Here is a 20,345-nt window from a genome sequence, read left to right on the forward strand (position 1 = left end):
TTGCATGTGTTCTTATGTTGTGTGTGTCAGGATATTATGGTGGAGATTTATCAAAACTTGTCCAGAGGAAAAGTCACTGAGTTGCCCTTAGCAACCAATCAGATAGCTGCTTTCATTTTTGAAAAGGCCTGACAAATGAAAGAAGCAATCGGGTTGGTTGCTATGGGCAACTCAGTAACCTTTCCTCTGGACACGTTTTGATAAATCTCCCCCTTTGTGTTGAAATGGTTTCATGTTTCCAATCCTTAACTAAACTAAAGGACATGTTTGGAGGACATGTGTAACGTAGTTGACTGATTTGGTTTTTATCAGTAATCATCAGTTGACCAATAATCCCTGTTAAAGGGATAGTCCAGTGGTGAAAAATGTATCCCCTATCCTAAGGATAGGGGATAAGTTTGAGATCGCGGGGGGTACGACCGCTGGGGCCCCCCGCGATCTCTCTGTACGGGGCCCCGGCTCTCCGCCGAGATAGCGGGTGTCGACCCCCGCACGAGGCGGCGGCCGACACGCCCCCTCAATACATCTCAATGGCAGAGTCGGAGATTGCGGAAGGCAGCGCTTCGGCTCTGCCATAGAGTTGTATGGAGGGGGCGTGTCGGCCGCCGCTTCGTGCGGAGGTCGACACGCCCCCTTCCCGTGGGCTGTCGGGGCTCCATACAGGAGATCGCGGGGGGCCCCAGGGGTCGGACCCCCCGCGATCTGCAACTTATCCCCTATCCTTAAGATAGGGGATAAGTTGTAAACCACTGAGTCACCACTGGACTACTCCTTTAAATGTGGTGACTCCTTACTACAGTAATGGCCAAGTTAAAAATACCAAGAATATCTTCTGAGTATCTGATACTATATGCAATATTTGAGTTTCAGCTTAGATGTACTGGTTTCATCCATCTCTTCCTTTCAGAACGCTTTGATATGATTTGTAAATACTGTATATTTAATAAATCGTGAATGATTTGTTATGTATCCCTGAATGGTTCTATTATGAGCTTTACGTGATAAAATAGTAGATCATTATGTGGCAGCATATTTTGGCTTGTGCCCAAAAGTGTTACTCAACTTTTTTTCACCTCTCACTTGAAAGGTTTGTACAATACAGACACTATACGTTCAATTGTGTTAGCGAAGATGATAGTAGGGTCGCAGCGGCAAGTATTGTTGTCTCGCAGCTTTGGGGTCCTACGTGCAGGGTGACCTCTACATTGGGTTTTTACTTGATCTTTGCCTCCATATCACCCGTCTCCAGTGCAAGACCCAGTGTCATGTGATTCTACGTGCTGAGTCTCGCAATGGAGACAGGTGCTAGAGACAGAGCAGGAGGCTCCGTCTCATAATGCAGACAGGTCTAACTGGCACTCGGAAAGCTATTCTGTCGCCATATTTAAAATCAAATGGATTTACAACAATGTGACGGCACTATAGTCATTTTTCAGTAAAATTTATGAATGCATTGGCGGTACACTTTAAAGGGGTACGTCGGTGAAAATCAATAATTTTTCTTAAATCAACTGGTGCCAGAAAGTTAAATAGATTTGTAAATGACTTCTATTTAAACATTCTAATCCTTCCACTACTTATCAGCTGCTGTATGCTGCAGAGGAAGCTCTTTTCTTTTTTAATTTCTTTGCTTTCTGACCACAGTGTTCTCTGCTGACACCTCTGTCAATGTCAGGAACTGTCCAGAGCAGGATAGGTTTGCTATGGGGATTTGCTCCTGCACTGGACAATCCCTGACATGGACAGAGGTGTTAAACACTATAAAGAAATTCAAAAAGAAGATAACTTCCTCTGTAGTATAAAGCAGCTGATAAGTATGGGAAGGATTAGGATTTTTAAATAGAAGTAATTTACAAATCTGTTTAACATTCTGGCACCAGTTGATTTAAAAAAATTGTTTCCCCCCGGAGTACCCCTTTAAGCATTTCAATACAAATTAATTATTTTGAAACATAAAATTCAGACAATACACTTTCTCTTCTGCATTCTAAATACAAAAATTACAGCAGCACACTACATGTAAGAAGATAAATAAATATAAAAGTATATCTTTATATTTATTAAATTGCAATATTGCTATGGAAAAAATGGAGGTTCTTAGCATACAATCTAATCACATAATGTGGCCTCATCTAGATGGACACTACACTATAGATATGCCTCTCTTGGGTTAGCACCAATACAAATTATAAGCATGTAGGAACCAGTTACTCCTGGCTTAAAACCATCCAGGGGGCAGTGGGGTAACAATACATTTTGGGGCCCCTCTGTGAGACCTACTGAAGAGGCCCCTAACTCCTCCCCCACAAGGTATGCCACACCCATGCCAATATACCCCACCCATACCAAATTGCTCCACCGATACCCTGGGTATTTTTGATCGCTCTTTATTAATATTTTTATGGTATATGATGTGAACGAAAAAGAAGCAATTCTAGACTTTGATATTTTTTTACATTTACACCATTCACTTTCCTCTCCTAATATCCTCACTGACATCACCCACACACATCACCGCTGAGTGCTCTGAGACATCACCGCTGACAATGCCCCTGATATCACCCCCCGACAAGTAATGTATTGTACGTACACAGTGACCCCACCAGCAGAATAGTGAGTACAGCTCTGTAGTTTGGCCACTAGAGGGAGCATCTTCCTGTGAGCTTTTGGTGTGCTCGGCTTAGAGAGAGATCCATCTGTCTCCCAGGAGTGACTTTCCTTTCCCCAGACTGACTTTCCAACAGACTGACATTATCAGTATGGGCGACGACCATTGCTACTGGCCCTCCGCAGCCTAAATGACGCCAGCCTGTTACCGCTTAGACACAGGAGCACCAATTATGATGCTCCGGGTCTGTTGGTACCGGCTCTTCTTGGTACCCCTGTGACTGTGGATAACGGGGTAATATTTGGGTGTTAGTGCTTGCTGTTTTTGGGACTACACCCCGGCTTACTAATGGATTCCGCTTGTAAGACGGCTTCCAGTACTAAGCCTGAAAGAATCAAGTTAAAAAACACGACACATTGGAAAAATTATTTTATAAAAAAAAAAAAAAAAACATTCCCTCACAGCCCTCGTTAGCCATTTCATTAAAAGAAAAAAAATCCAGGTCATTGCCTCAGTCCACCAAATCTGCCATAATCCTCTGCATACACGGATCTGAAATTAGAAGAAAAACAACACAAAAAAATGGGTTAGTACATTTTTGGCACTTTCTGCTGGGGAGAGCACCCATAATGCAATGCAAGTCTTCCCAAACAGGGAACCTCCAGTTGTTGCAAAACTACAACTCCCAGCCTTTGGCTGTCTGGGCATGCTGGGAGTTGCACACTGCTCAAAAAAAATAAAGGGAACCCTTAGATAACACATCCTAGATCTGAATGAATGAATTAATCGTATTAAATACTTTTGTCTTCACATAGTTGAATGTGCTGACAACAAAATCACACTAAAATTATCAATAGAAATCAAATTTATCGACCCATGGAGGTCTGGATATGGAGTCACATCCAAAATCAAAGTGGAAAACCACACTACAGACTGATCCAACTTTGATCTTATGTCCTTAAAACAAGTCAAAATGAGGCTTAGTACTGTGTGTGGCCTCCACGTGCCCGTATATCCTCCCTACAATGTCTGGGCATACTCCTGATGAGGTGGCGGATGGTCTCCTGAGGGATGTCCTCCCAGACCTGGACTAAAGCATCCACCAACTCCTGGACAGTCTGTGGTGTTGGTGGATGGAGCGAGACATGATGTCCCAGATGTGCTCAATCGGATTCTGGTCTGGGGAACGGGCGGGCCAGTCCATAGCATCAATGCCTTCCTCTTGCAGGAACTGCTGACAGCCACATGAGGTCTAGCATTGTCTTGCATTAGGAGGAACCAAGGGCCAACCGCACCAGCACATGGTCTCACAAGGGGTCTGAGGATCTCATCTTGGTACCTAATGCCAATCAAGCTACCTCTGGCAAGCATATGGAGGGCTGTGCGGCCCCCCAAAGACATGCCACCCCACACCATTACTGACCCACCGCCAAACCGGTCATGCTGGAGGATGTTGCAGGCAGCAAAACGTATCACGTCTGTCATGTGCTCAGTGTGAACCTGCTTTCATCTGTGAAGAGCACAGGGCGCCAGTGGCAAATTTGCCAATCTTGGTGTTCTCTGGCAAATGCCAAACGTCCTGCACGGTGTTGGTCTGTAAGCACAACCCTCACCTGTGGACGTCGGGCCCTCATACCACCCTCATGGAGTCTGTTTTGCTAATTGCCTATAATTTCCACCTGTTGTCTGTTCCATTTTCACAACAGCATGTGAAATTGATTGTCAATCAGTGTTGCTTCCTGAGTGGACAGTGTGATTTCACAGAAGTGTCATTGACTTGGAGTTACATTGGCACTCATTTACTAAGAGTGCAGTGTAGGCTTCTTTGTGGGTTTTAATTCCCTACAATTTATTTTCCACGGTATTTACTAAGGTTTCCCTACATTTTCCAGTTCCCTACAATTTGCTATTTTTGACACATGTTCTGATCTGTCTGGTTTTCCTCAGTTCAAATCCACCACATTTTATGTGGAAACCTTAGTAAATATGTTGGGTTTTTGTTAAAATGTTGGGAACACGCCCCGTTTTCCAGGCGGCCATGCCCCTTTTTCGGGTTTTCTCAGCAAAATGGAAAGTTAGTCGGTAGAGTCAGTTTTTTTCAATTCTGGCGCATAATCTGGCGCAGACAGAATTTCTGGCGCAATGCGACAGAATCTGGCTCACAACCCGACAAAACATGTCGGGTTTGCAATAGTAAGTGAGGGCCATTGTGTTGTTTAATTGTTCCCTTTATTTTTTTTATTTTTTTTTGAACAGTGTAGTTTAGCAACAGCTGGAGTTTCTCTGTCTGGGAAGACACTGCCAGAAGGGTCTTTTCCCATTATACAATATGTACAATGTGAACAGAACCTCACACTTACTACCCTGGTTCCCGTCTGTAGCTCCGTCTCCTAATGAAGTCATCACTAGGGGGCGGAGCTACGCAGACTCAGCCGGAACAGGAGCCAAGGAGGTAGGTGGATGTCAGCTTCTTTATTCACTACATATCTATAGACAGCTGTATATACTGTATTCTGCCCAAAGGGGCTATAGGAGCAGGGAGTCAGCCAGTATGGGATTCTCGGCTCCTGTATAGTATACACCGGCACACTATGCACCACTGTATACTATACAGCTGGTGGAGGTGAGTAGTAATGCTATACATCCCTCCTCATCTCCTTACACTCTGTGGACCGGGCGCTCAGCATCCGACCCACAGAGTGGTACCTAAAGACAGTAAAAAAACTGCCACAGGGTACAAAATTGTCTGTTTCCACACACCAGGAAAAACGCCAGAAAAAAAATGCCAAAATGCAGGAAAAAGCTGTGGCAGTTTTTCTGGCATTATTTCTGGTGTTTTTTCAGGTTTAAAAAAAAAAAAAAATTTAAACAAGAGGAAACCATGATATAAAGCCTTTAAAACCCAAAACACATTGGCCCTCATTTACTAACAGGATCCCGAGACTTTTTGTCGGGTTTTGCGCCAGAATTCTGTCTGTGCCAGAATTTGTGCCAGAATTTGGCACACAACCCGACAAAATTAAAATCACTCAGAGTGAAAAAAAAACTACAAAAGGGGCATTTTTCCCGAGAAAAGGGGTGTGTTCCCGACAAAAAGAGAAAAATCCCTCCGTGTGTGAAGAAAACTCACAAAAAAACCTGTGAGTTTTGCTGCACAGAAACCCGACAGCTCAAAGCTGTCGGGAAATTACTCAAAATGGAGTGAATCCTGCTACCCCCAGCATGGAACAGGGTCTGTTCCATGTTGGGGGTAGTAGTACAGGGGCTGAGGGATTGATCGCACCGGGTCTCACTTCTGAGACCCGATCCGATCAAAAGTTATTAAGCAGGGGAGCGGGCAGCATGTTCCGATCCCCTTCAATGTACAGTAAACTTTCATTTTTAAATTCCCCACGTGCATATTAATCTTCATCTTCTCCCTCCCCTGGCTGCCAATGAATGAAAACTCTATTAGCGGGGGAGCGGAGGGCTGCTGCCCGCTCTCGCTTCTAAGAGTTTGTCATTCATAGCAGACAGCAGCTGCATATCATGCTGTGGGGGTCAGACATATGGCTATATGTCTGACCCTCACATCATACATATACAAATGCCGGCTCACCGCTACGAATGACAAGTAAGCTATTGGCAGCAGCAGCGCGAGCCCCCGCTCCCTGCACTGCTTTACTTGTCATTCATAGTGGTGAGCCGGCATCTGTATATATAGATGTGCGGTAGGGGTCAGACATATGGATATATGTCTGACCCTCACAGCATACATATACAAATGCCGGCTCACCGCTATGAATGACAAGTAAGCTATTGGCAGCAGCAGCGCGAGCCTCCGCTCCCTGCACTGCTTTACTTGTCATTCATAGTGGTGAGCTGGCACCTGTATATATAGATGTGCGGTAGGGGTCAGACATATGGATATATGTCTGACCCTCACAGCATACATATACAAATGCCGGCTCACCGCTATGAATGACAAGTAAGCTATTGGCAGCAGCAGCGCGAGCCTCCGCTCCCTGCACTGCTTTACTTGTCATTCATAGTGGTGAGCCGGCACCTGTATATATAGATGTGCGGTAGGGGTCAGACATATGGATATATGTCTGACCCTCACAGCATCTATATATACAGGTGCTGGCTCACTGCTTTGAATGACAAGTAAAGCAGTGCAAGGAGGCTCGCGCTGCTGCTGCCAATAGCTTACATGTCATTCATAGCGGTGAGCCGGCATTTGTATATGTATGCTGTGAGGGTCAGACATATATCCATATGTCTGACCCCCACAGCATGATATGCAGCTGCTGCCCCCTATGAATGACAAACTCTTAGCAGCGAGAGCGGGCAGCAGCCCTCCCCTCCCCCGCTAATAGAGTTTTCATTCATTGGCAGCCAGGGGAGGGTGAAGATGAAGATTAATATGTGCAGCTTTGGGGGAGGGCAGTATATATATATATATATATATATATATAAATATGCGCAGCGGTGGTCAGTATATGCGCAGCGGTGGTCAGTATAGATATATAATAGCACAGGGTGGGCAGTACATTTATTCAAGCGGAGCGGCCACTAAGTTTGATATAGCGCAGCAGGGGGAAATATATATAGAAACGCTGGAGGGGCCAGATATATACCCCCCCCCCCCAAGCGATTCTACACATCTTTGCCCACCACAGCACTTCTATATTAAAACCCTGCCAGGAGCCCTGATTGGCTCCTCGGTCCCGGCCATTCAGGGCTTCTGGTGGGGAATTTAAAAATGAAAGTTTACAGTACATTGCAGGGGATCGGAACATGCCGCCTGCTCCCCTGCTTAATAACTTTTGATCGGATCGGGTCTCAGAAGTGAGACCTGGTGCAATCAATCCCTCAGCCCCTGTACTACTACCCCCAACATGGAACAGACCCTGTTCCATGCTGGGGGTAGTAGTACAAGCACTAATGTAGTCAGAATTTGCAGAGACTTTTTTTTGTCGCACAGAATACATTTTGTGCGACAGAAAAAAAACCTGCGACAGAAAGAAAGGGAAATTGGGCGACAGATTAGTAAATCACAAGGAAAAAAAAAAACCAGTACACTGAAAAAAAAAAAAACTAACCGACACTCCAGTCTTTGTAAATGAGGGCCAATATCTGTGTTTTTTTTTTTTTCCATAGTGCAAAACAGTGAATCAATAACTTATCTGTAAGTGCTGGGCGGTATAGAAGCATAGAAACATAGAATGTGTCGGCAGATAAGAACCATTTGGCCCAACTAGTCTGCCCAATAATCTGAATCCTATCAATAGTCCCTGGCCCTTTCTTATATGAAGGATAGCCTTATGCTTATCCCATGCATGTTTAAACTCCTTCACTGTATTTGCAGTGACCACTTCTGCAGGAAGACTATTCCATGCATCCACTACTTTCTCAGTAAAGTAATATTTCCTGATATTACTGCAGAAACCTTTGCCCCTCGAATTTAAAACTTTGTCCTCTTGTGGTAGTTTTTCTTCTTTTAAATATGCTCTCCTCCTTTACCGTGTTGACTCCCTTTATGTATTTAAAAATCTCTATAATTTCCCCTCTGTCTCTTCTTTCTTCCAAGCTATACATGTTAAGGTCCTTTAACCTTTCCTGGTAAGTTTTATCCTGCAATCCATGTACTGGTTTAGTAGCTCTTCTCTGAACTCTCTCTAGAGTATCTATATCCTTCTGGAGATACGGCCTCCAGTACTGCGCACAATACTCCAAGTGAGGTCTCACCAGTGTTCTGTATAACAGCATGAGCATTTCTCTCTTTCTACTGCTTATACCTCTCCCTATACATACAAGCATTCTGCTAGCATTTCTTGCTGCTCTATTACATTGTCTTCCTACCTTTAAGTCTTCTGAAATAATTACTTCCTAAATCCCTCTCCTCAGATACTGAGGTCTGGACTGTGTCAAATATTCTATATTCTGCCCGAGGGTTTTTACGTCCCAGGTGCATTATATTGCACTTATCCACATTAAATTTCAGTTGCCAGAGTTCTGACCATTCTGCTAGTTTTCCTAAATCCTTTTCCATTTGGCGTATTCCTCCAGGAACATCAACCCTGTTACATATCTTTGTGTCATCAGCAAAGACACATCTTACCATCGAGACCTTTTGCAATATCACTAATGAAGATGTTAAACAATATTGGTCCCAGTACAGATCCCTGAGATACCCCACTGGTAACAAGACCGTGCTCTGAATATTCTCCATTGACTACAACCCTCTGTTGTCTGTCACTCAGCTACTGCCTAATCCACTCAACATTATGGGAGTCCAAGCTCAATGACTGTAGTTTATTGATAATTCTTCTATGTGGGATAGTGTCAAAAGCCTTACTAAAATCTAGATATGCAATGTCTACTGCACCTCCACCATCAAAAAAATCTCTAAGATTTGTTTGACATGATCTCCTTGATATAAACCCTTGTTTTTTTTTCATCTTGCAATCCATGGGATTTTAGATGTTCTACAATCCTATCCTTTAGTAGGGTTTCCATTAATTTCCCCACTATTGATGTCAGACTTACTGGTCTATAGTTGCTTGATTCCTCCCTACTACCTTTCTTGGGAATGGGCACGACATTTGCTAATTTCCAATCTTCCGGGACGACTCTTTTTACTAGTGAATGGTTACATAAATCTGTTAACGGTTTTGCTAGCTCACCACTAAGCTCTTTTAATAATTTTTTGGTGTATCCCATCAGGCCCCTGTGACTTATTTGTCTTCACTTTAGACAGCAAAAGTAGAACCTCTTCCTCTGTAAAGACACATGCATCAAACGATTCATTAGTCTTCCTCCCTAATGGAGGTCTTTTTCCTTCTTTTTCTTCTGTAAAAACTGAACAGAAGTATTTCATTAAGGCAGTCGGCTAGCCATTTATTCTCTTCTACATACCTTCCTTTCTTTGTTTTTAATTTAGTTATACCTTGTTTTAATTTCCTTTTTTCATTTATATATCTGAAGAATGTCTTATCTCCTTTTTTCACAGACTGAGCAAGTTTTTCTTCTGCCTGCGCTTTAGAAGTTCTTATGACTTGCTTGGCCTCTTCCTGCCTAATCTTGTAGATTTCCCTATCTTCATGGCTCTGGGTTGTTTTATAATTACTAAATGCTAGTTTTTAGTTTTTTTTATGATTTTAAACACTTCTGCTGAGTACCACAGTGGTCTTCCTTTTTCTGCTTTTACTGACAAGTTTAATGCAATTTTCTGTTGCCTTCAATAATGCGTCTTTTAAGTAGTCCCGTTTCTCCTGGACTCCATGTAATCCGTTCCAGTCTGATAGGGACTCATTTATGACTACTCTCATTTTTGAAAAGTCTGTTTTTCTAAAATCTAAAACTTTTGTTTTTTGTGTGGTATGACTCCACTGTTCTTATATTAAACCACACTGACTGGTGATCACTAGATCCCAAGCTTTCGCCTACAATAACATCATATATTAACCCCTTAAGGACACAGGTCATTTTCACATTAAGGACGCAGGCCTTTTTTGCAGATCTGACCACTGTCACTTTAAGCATTAATAACTCTGGGATGCTTTTACTTTTCATTCTGATTCAGAGAATGTTTTTTCGTGACATATTCTACTTTATGTTAGTGGTAAAATTTTGTCGATACTTGCATCATTTCATGGTGAAAAATTCCAAAATGTTATGAAAAATGTTTAACTTTGAAACTCTTTGCTTATAAGGAAAATGGTTATCCCAAATAAATTATATATTGATTCACATATACAATATGTCTACTTTATGTTGGCATCATAAAGTTGACGTGTTTTTACTTTTGGAAGACATCACAGGGCTTCAAAGTATAGCAGCAATTTTCCAATGTTTCACAATATTTTCAAAATCAGAATTTTTCAGGGACCAGTTCAGTTTTGAAGTGGATTTGAGGGGCCTTCATATTAGAAATACCCCACAAATGACCCCATTATAAAAACTGCTACCCTCAAAGTATTCAAAATGACATTCAGTAAGTGTGTTAACCCTTTAGGTGTTTCACAGGAATAGCAGCAAAGTGAAGGAGAAAATTCAAAATCACTTACACTCGCAAGTTCTTGTAGACCCAGTTTTTGAATTTTTACAAGGGGTAAAAGGAGAAAAATCTTCCTAAAATTTGTAACCCAATTTCTCTCAAGTAAGGAAATACTTCATATGTGTATGTGAAGTGTTCTGTGGGTGCACTAGAGGGCTTAGAAGGGAAGAAGCGACAATGGGATTTTGGAGAGTGAGTTTTTCTGAAATGGTTTTTGGGGGGCATGCCAGAACAGCAAGAAAACCCCTACATGGCATACTATTTTGGAATCTGCACCCCTCAGAGAACATAACAAGGGGTACAGTGAGCCTTAACACCCCACAGGTAGAAGTGTACATGAATTTTTTTTTTTACATTAAGGAAGCCCCTATGGTGCCAGAACAGCAAAAAAAAAACAAAACACATGGCATACTATTTTGGAATCTACACCCCTCAAGGAACGTAACAAGGGGTACAGTGAGCCTTAACACCCCACAGGTGTTTGACAACTTTTAGTTAAAGTTGGATGTGTAAATTCATTTTTTTTTCAACGGGTAATAGGAGAAAATGCCCCCCAAAATTTGTAACCCCATTTCTTCTGAGTATGGAAATACCCCATGTGTGGACGTCAAGTGCTCTGCTGGCGCACTACAATGCTCAGAACAGAAGGAGCGCCATTGAGATTATGGAGAGAGAATTTGGTTGGAATAGAAGTCGGGGGACTTGTGCATTTACAAAGCCCCCCGTGGTGCCAGAACAGTGGATTCCCCACATGTAGCCCCATTTTGGAAACTATACCCCCCCCCCCCACAGAATTTGATAAGGGGTGCAGTGAGTATTTACATTTTTCATTTTCACAGAGCACTGTTCCAAATATCTGTCAGACACCTGTGGGGGGTAAATGTTCACTGTACCCCTTATTACATTCCGTGAGGGGTGTAGTTTCCAAAATGGGGTCAAATATGTGTGTGGGGGGGTCCATTGTTCTGGCACTATGGGGGCTTTGTAAACACACAAGGCCTTCAATTATGGACAAATTTTCTCTTCAAAATCCCAATGGCACTCCTACTCTTCTAAGCATTGAAGTTCACCCGCAGAGCACTTTACATCCACATATGGGGTTACAAATTTTGGGGGTCTTTTTTCCTATTTTCCCTTGTGAAAATTAAACGTTTAGGGTAACACAAGCATTTTAGTGAAAAAAAAATAATATTTTCATTTTCCCATCCAAATTTAACGAAAATTCGTCAAACACCTGTGGGGTGTTAAAGCTCACTATACCCCTTGTTACGTTCCGTGAGGGGTGTAGTTTCCAAAATGGGGTCATATGTGGGTATTTATTTTTTTGCGTTTATGTCAGAACCGCTGTAAAATCAGCCCCCTCTCACTACATTGCACTCTCACTCCTGATCCTTGTTGTACGCCCGCAAAGCATTTTACGCCCACATATGGGGTATTTCCGTACTCAGGAGAAATTGCGTTACAAATCTTGGGGGACTTTTTTTCCTTTTACCACTTGTGAAAATAAAAAGTATGGGGCAACACCAGCATGTTAGGCTGATGATGACCCCACCTTTCCTTTTCATAAGGGGTAAATGAAGAAAAAGCCCCCCAACATTTGTAGTGCAATTTCTCCCGAGTACGGAAATTCCCCATATATGGCCCTAAACTGTTTCCTTGAAATACGACAGGGCTCCGAAGTGAGAGAGCGCCATGCACATTTGAGGACTAAAATAGGGATTGCAGAGGGGTGGACATAGGGGTATTCTTTGCCAGTGATTCCCAAACAGGGTGCCTCCAGCTGTTGCTAAACTCCCAGCATGCCTGGACAGTCAGTGGCTGTCCAGAAATGCTGGGAGTTGTTGTTTTGCAACAGCTGGAGGATCCGTTTTGGAAACACTGCCGTACGATGTTTTTTATTTTTATTGGGGGGGAAAGTGTAAGGGGGTGTATATGTAGTGTTTTACCCTTTATTATGTGTTAGTGTAGTGTAGTGTAGTGTAGTGTTTTTAGGGTACATTTGCACTGGTGCAGGTTTACAGTGAGTTTCCTGCTAGGAGTTTTTGCTGCGGCACAAAATTTGCCGCAGCTCAAACTTGAAGCAGGAAATTTACTGTAAACCTGCCCGTGTGAATGTACCCTGTACATTCACATTTGGGGGCAAACCTCAAGCTGTTGCAAAACTACTTTTGCAACAGCTGGAGGCAAACTGGTTGGAAAACCTTCAGTTAGGTTCTGTTACCTAACTCAGTATTTTCCAACCAGGGTGCCCCCAGCTGTTGCAAAACTACAACATGTAGTCCCAGCATGTACTGATCACCGAAGGGCATACTGGGAGATGTAGTTATGCAACAGCTGGAGGTACGCAACTACAACTCCCAGCATGGCGAGACAGCTGTTTGCTGTTTGGGCTTGCTGGGATTTGCAGTTTTGCAACATCTGAAGGGCTACAGTTTAGAGACCACTGCATAGTGATCTCCAAACTGTGGCCCTCGAGGTGTTGCAAAACTACAAATCCCAGCATGCCCAGACAGAAAACTGCTGTGTGGGCATGCTGGGAGTTGTAGTTTTTCAAGATCTGGAGGGCCACAGTATAGAGACCACTGCACAGTGATCTCCAAACTGTAGCCCTCTAAATCTTGCAAAACTACAAATCCCAACATGCCCAACGGAGAACACTGTATAGGGGTCTCCAAACTTTAGCCCCCCCCCCCCCCCCCCAACTACTCACCGGCTTCCGTAGTCTTCACCAGGGAGCCACGAGGGAGCTGAATGTCATCTCCGCCCGCTGCCACCAGTCAGGTAAGGGACCTCCACCGCCGCCTGTCACGCTACAGTTCCCCCGTTCTGCCCGGATTACTGTCGGTGGGCAGGACAGGGGGGAGCCGAACATTAACCCCCCCCCGCCCCCGATCTGCTATTGGTCGTCGCTTCTTGACGACCAATAGGAGGGGTGACACCACTGCAACCTAACTCCTATTCCTTCAATGGGACCAGGGGTGTCTTGGACACCCCAGATCACCCTGATTTTCCAGGTCACCGGACACCGGTCTGACCCGGATCCGCCGAAAATCATCGGTCTGGATTGACCGTCTATTTCTGGCTATCGCCGACATGGGGGGTGGTCTCAGGACCCCCCTGGGCATATACACGGGATGCCTGCTGATAGATATCAGCAGTCATCCTGGTCCGGTCCCTGACCGGCTTGCGGCGGGGACCGGAATTCCCACGGGCGTATCCATACACCCTCCGTCCTTAAGGACTCAGGATGCAGGGCGTATGCATACGCCCTTCGTCCTGAAGAGGTTAAATCCCCATTTGTGAATGCCAAATCCAAAATGGTCCTCAAGCACTTGTTGTAGAGATAATCCCAGTAGGGATCGGTTCATATCGAATACCGTTTTTTTTTTTTTTTCACAATCAAATTTTTTAAATAACGCTATACCGGTCAGGAGGCTGCTGCGGGCGGGCTGTCAGGCCCTAGGTAACATAATAACATAGTTCATAAGGTTGAAAAAAGACCAGAGTCCATGAAGTTCAACCTATAACCCTAATGAGTCCCTACTGAGTTGATCCCGAAGAAGGCATAAAACCCTCATACTAGACGTAAAAATTCCTTCCCGACTCCAAATATGGCATCAGAATACATCCCTGGATCAACCTCCTGTCCCTATAATTCTAGTATACATAACCAGCAATGTTATTATTCTCCAAAAATGCATCCAGACCCCTTTTAAATTCTTTTACATAGTTCACATGACTACCTCCTCCAGGAGAGAATTCCACAGTCTCACTTCACTTACAGTAAAGAACCCCCGTCTGTTCTGGTGTAGAAACCTTCTTTCCTCTAGACGTAGAGGATGCCCCATTATTATAGATACAGTCCTGGGTATAAATAGATCATGGGAGAGATCTCTGTACTGTCCCCTGATATATTTATACATAGTTATTAGATCTCCCCTAAGCCTTCTTTTTTTCTAAACTAAATAACCCTAATTCTGAAAATCTTTCTGGGTACTGTAGTCATCCCATTCCCCGCATTACCCTGGTTGCCCGTCTTTGAACCCTCTCCAGCTCCACTATATCTTTCTTGTACACTGGTGCCCAGTACTGTACACAGTATTCTATGTGTGGTCTGGCTAGTGATTCTACAGCGGTAGAATTTTTTCCTTGTTGTGGGCATCTATGCCCCTATTGATGTACCCCATGATTTTATTTGCCTTGGAAGCAGCTGCCCGACACTGGTCCCTACAGCTAAATTTACTGTTAACTATGACTCCCAAGTCCTTTTACACGTCAGTCGTCCCAAGTGTTCTCCCAATTAATACACAATCCTAGCCCGGATTTTTATTCCCCATGTGCATTATCTTACATTTATCAATGTTGAGCCTCATCTGCCACTTCCCAGCCCAAACCTCCAACCTATCCAGATCCATTTGCAACAGTGCTCTGTCCTCTATTGTGTTTACTGCTTTACAGAGTTTAGTATCATCTGCAAAGATTGCTACTTTACTATTCAACCCCTCTACAAGGTCATTAATTAATATATTAAATAGGACAGGAGCAGAGACTGACCCCTGTGGTACCCCACTAGTAACAGTCACCCAATCAGAATAAGTACCATTAATAACCACCCTCTGTTTCCTATCACTGAGCCAGTTACTTACCCACTTACATTCTCCCCCAGCCCAATCCTTCTCATTTTATGCACCAACTGTTTATGTGGCACCGTATCAAATGCTTTGGAAAAATCCAGATATACGACATCCAGTGATTGCCCTTGGTCCAGTCTGGAGCTCACCTCCTCATAAAAGCTGATCAGGTTAGTTTGACAGGACTGATCCCTCATAAATCCATGCTGATATGGAGTCATACATTTATTTTTATCAAGATACTCCAAAATAGCATCTCTTAGAAAATCCTCAAACAATTTACATACAACAGAGGTTAAACTAACAGGTCTATAATTCTCGGGGTCACCTTTTGTCCCCTTTTTAAATATTGGCACCACATTTGCCATGCGCCAGTCCTGGGGAACAGTCCCTGTTACTATAGAGTCCATGAATATTAGGGATCTGTCTATTACATGACTTAATTCCTTTAGAACATTGGGGTAAATGCCATCTGGACCTGGTGATTTGTCTATTTTGATTTTTTTGTAGGCGGCACTGTACTTCTTCCTGGGTTAGACAGGTGACCTGTACTGGGGAGCTTACCTTATCTCGCTGTATTTCACCTGGCATTTCATTTTCCTCGGTGAACACAGTGGTGAAGAATTTGTCTAATATATTAGCTTTTTCCTGATCCCGTCTATAATTTCTTCTTTATCGTATTTTAAAGGGCCTACACTTTCATTTTTGACTTTTTTGCTATTTATATAGTTAAAGGAGATGTCCGGTGCTCACTTTTCTTATTTTATCCGTTCCGGGCTGAAAAATAAAAGAAAACAAATTTTCTCTTACCTGCCTAGGCTCCCCCGGTGCTTCAGTACAGGTGTTCGGTCCCCGGGCTATATTCTTCTTACTTCCTGTTAGCCCGGCACGTCACACGGAGCTTCAACCTATCACCGGCCGCAGCGATGTCCCGCCTCGGCCAGTGATAGGCTGAAGCTCCGTGTGACGTGCCGGGCTAACAGGAAGTAAGTAGAATACAGCCAGGGGACCGAACGCCTGTACCGGAGCACCGGGGGAGCGTAGGCAGGCAAGAGAAAGCTTATTTTCTTTTTTTTTGCAGCCCGGAACGGATACAATAAGAAAAGTGAGCACCGGACATCTCCTTTAAAGAACATTTTAGGGTTAGTTTTACTCTCTTTGGCAATGAGTCTTTCTGTCTCTTTTTTATCTGTTTTTTACAAATTTAACATTTTTCTCTATAGCTTTATAATGCTTCTTCACTGCCGTCCTGTTTTAGTAGTTTAAATGCTTTATTTTTGTCATTTGTTGCCCCCTTAACGTTTTTATCCATCCACATTGGTTTTCTTTTATTTCTGACCCTTTTATTCCCATAGGGTAAATACCTCTCACAGTGAGAGTTTAAGATATTTTTAAAAGTCTCCCATTAAGTGTCAGTATTCTTGTTTTTGAGGACATTATCCCATATTTTATATTGGTAAGGGCTTCTCTGAGTTGGTCAAACTTTGCCTTACTAAATTTCAATGTTTTTGTGGCCCCTCGAGAGATTCCCTTATTGAAGAACAAGTTATAATGTATTATACAGTATTATGATCACTATTTCCTAGGTGTCCTACTACTTGCACATTAGCTACTCTGTCAGGTCTGTTGGTTAATATTAAGTCCAGTAGGGCGCCACCTCTGGTTGGGCCCCGCACCATTTGGGACAGATAATTGTTTTTAGGTATAGTCAGAAACCTGTTTCCTTTATGAGATTCAAAGGACTCAGTCTCCCAATTTATATAAGGATAGTTAAAGTCCCCCATTATTATCACATCATTCTGATTTGCTGCCATGTTTATTTGCCTCAATAATTGATCTTCTGGCTTTTCCATTATGTTTGGTGGCTTATAGCAAACCCCTATCAGAATTTTTTTTTATCTCCATATATTTATACCCATATTGGCCCAGATTTATCAAACTGTGTGAGAGAAAAAATAGAGGGATTTTCCCACAGCAACCAATCACAGCTCAGCTAACAAGCTGAGGTAAAGTGAAAGCTGAGCTGTGATTGGTTCTTTTGGGGAAATTTCTCTATATTTCCTCTCACACAGTTTAATAAATCTGGGCCATTGACTCCACATTATCGTTTCCCTCCCAAATATCCTCCCGCAGTTCGGCCTTCAGACTGGACTTTACATTAAGACACACTCCTCCCCCTTTCTGTTTTTTCTGATCCTTCCTGAATAGACTATAACCCTGTATGTTGACCGCCCTGTCACAGCTATCGTCCAACCAAGTCTCTGTTATACCCACTATGTCATAATTCTCCTCAGACATCAACCCCTCCAGTTCATCTGTTTTATTGGTCAGACTTCTGGCATTAGTCAACATGCAATTCAATTATGTATGTTTTTTCTTCCTTCGAAGCCTATCCCTATTAACTATTCTAACCCCTCCCTCCGCTCCACCACCAGGGACAATAATAAGTCCCCCCTCTCTATCTACACTTTTTCCCCCTCTATGTTGTAGGTTCTCTCCCCCCAGCCCCTAGTTTAAACACTCCTCCACCCTTCTAGCCATCTTCTCCCCAAGCACAGCTGCACCCTCCCCATTGAGGTGCAGCCCATCCCTAAGGTAGAACCGGTAACCGACAGCTAAGTCGGCCCAGTTCTCCATGAACCCAAACCCCTCCTTCCTACACCAGCTTCTGAGCCACTTGTTTACCTCCCTAATCTCCTGCTGCCTCTCTGGTGTGGCTCATGGTACAGGTCATATTTCAGAAAATATTACTTTAGAGGTCCTTGCCTTAAGCTTGCAGCCTAAGTCCCTGAAACCATTTTTAAGGACACTCCACCTACCTCTTACTTTGTCATTGGTGCCAATATGTACCATGACTGCTGGGTCCTCTCCAGCCCCACCCAGCAACCTGTCAACCCGATCCGCGATGTGCCGAACTCGTGCGCCAGGAAGACAACACACTGTTCGGCGATCCCGGGCTTTGTGACAGATCGCCCTGTCTGTTCCCCTAATAATTGAGTCCCCCACTACCAGTACCTGTCTGGCCTGCCAAGCACTCCTTTCCAACTCCTTACTGGTGCAGACACCCCCCTGTCGGTCAGAGGCAGAGTCTTTCTGCAGTACTGCTAGCTCTGAAATGGCAACAACAATGCACCCATCCTGCAGAACATTATGCACCCTCAAACTGCCGCAAATCCCGCAGTAGCCTCAGACTCGGCAGCAGCAGCAGACTCAGTGGCAGCCCCAAGTAGATTCACCAATCACTCACAAGGGGGGGGGCTGCTGCTTCTCCTAACTGTCTCCTCCCGCCGCCATCGTAGTGCCGGGCAAATTTCCACCTCACACCCCAATTGATTTCCCTGCTCAGCCTGCCCTGAACTGCAATCGTCAGCCGCCAGCACCCCCGCCTGCTGCCGGCCCCTTTCACAAGTTAAAAATGAAAATCTTCTAGAGCACACACTCGCTGTGCACAATGCTGCGGCCCTGGTGGTCAGCGATCCTCCCATCTGTGTCTGCAGTCTGCTCTGCTACACATGGGGGGATATGTGTAGACAAGACTGCAGACAGAGCATTGCACCTAGTATCTTCTACAGACCTTAGGGTGCAATGCTCTGCAGTCTGCACATACCCTCCCATGTGTATAGCAGTGTGTGTGTAAATTCCTATACAGGTGGAGGTATGTGCAGAGCATTACACCCTAGTCTGTACTTCAGACAAGGGTGCAATTCTCTGCACATACCCCCACCTGTATAGGAATGTACATACACACACACTGCTATACATATGGGGGTATGTGCAGACTGCAGAGCATTGCACCGTAGGGTCTTGTACAGACCCCAGAGTGCAATGTTCTTCAGTCTGCACATACCCTATAGGAGCTATAACAAAAAGTTAAAAAGTGTTAAAAAAAACTGTAACTCCTTCCCATTTACCCCTTCCATAATAAAAGCTTGAATCCCCCCTTTCCCATTTTTTAACTAAAATTATGTAAAAAAAAAAAAAAAAATAAGATAAAAAAGTATGTGGTATCGCTGTGGGTGTTAATGTCTGAACTATTAAAAAATAATGTTGATTAAACTACACGGTCGCACGGTGTACACGTAAAAAAAAATACACGTCCAAAATTGCATTTTTTTGGTCACTTTATATGCTATAAATAAATAATATGAAGCGATCTAAAGGTCCCATTAAAACAAAAATGGTACCAATAAAAAGTACATACCACAGCGCAAAAAATTATCCGTCATACATCCCCGTAGGGCAGGTATGTGCAGATCATTGCGAGATCGGGCGGGATTGGACAAAGATTTTAGCCGGAGCGGGCGGGATTGGTCAAAAAAGTCACCGGGAGCAGGAATGAAAAACCAGTCCCGTGCAGGGCTCTACATAGTAGCCCCCTGAAGAAGGAGTGAAAGCCCACTCAAGGTTCGGGACAATACCTACATATACAGCAAGGGTGAGTTACATGTATAAGCTGGTACAAACACGGCACTTTCTATTATAGGGAATGAGTGGGGGGGGGGGGGGAAATACCGTTAAATACCGTGAAACCACCATAGTTTGGAAAAATACAGTGATATCCATTTTTGGTCATACAGCCCAGCGCTACTAGCTGTTCCTTGTAATGGTGCTATTTGAAAATACAACAGAAGAATACAAAAGTTATGGCTCTCGGAATGCGAAAAAAAGACTTAAAGGGGTACTCTGGTGGAAAACTTTTTTTTTTTAAATGAACTGGTGCCAGAAAGTTAAAAAGATTTGTAAATTACTTCTATTAAAAAATCTTAATCCTTTCAGTACTTTTTAGCAGCTGTATGCTAAAGAGGAAAATCTTTATTTTTTGAATTTCTTTTTTGTCTTGTCCACAGTGCTCTCTGCTGACACCTGATGCCCGTATCAGGAACTGTCCAGAGCAGGAGAAAATCCCCATAGCAAACCTATGCTACTCTGGACAGTTCCTGACAAGGACAGAGGTGTCAGCAGAGAGCACTGTGGACAAGACAAAAAAGACATTCAAAAAGTAAAGAATTTCCTCTGTAGCATACAGCTGCTAAAAAGTACTAAAAGGATTAAAGGAAATCCGTCA

Source organism: Hyla sarda, chromosome 1 (genome assembly GCF_029499605.1).
Source record: "Hyla sarda isolate aHylSar1 chromosome 1, aHylSar1.hap1, whole genome shotgun sequence".
Taxonomy (NCBI): Eukaryota; Metazoa; Chordata; class Amphibia; order Anura; family Hylidae; genus Hyla; species Hyla sarda.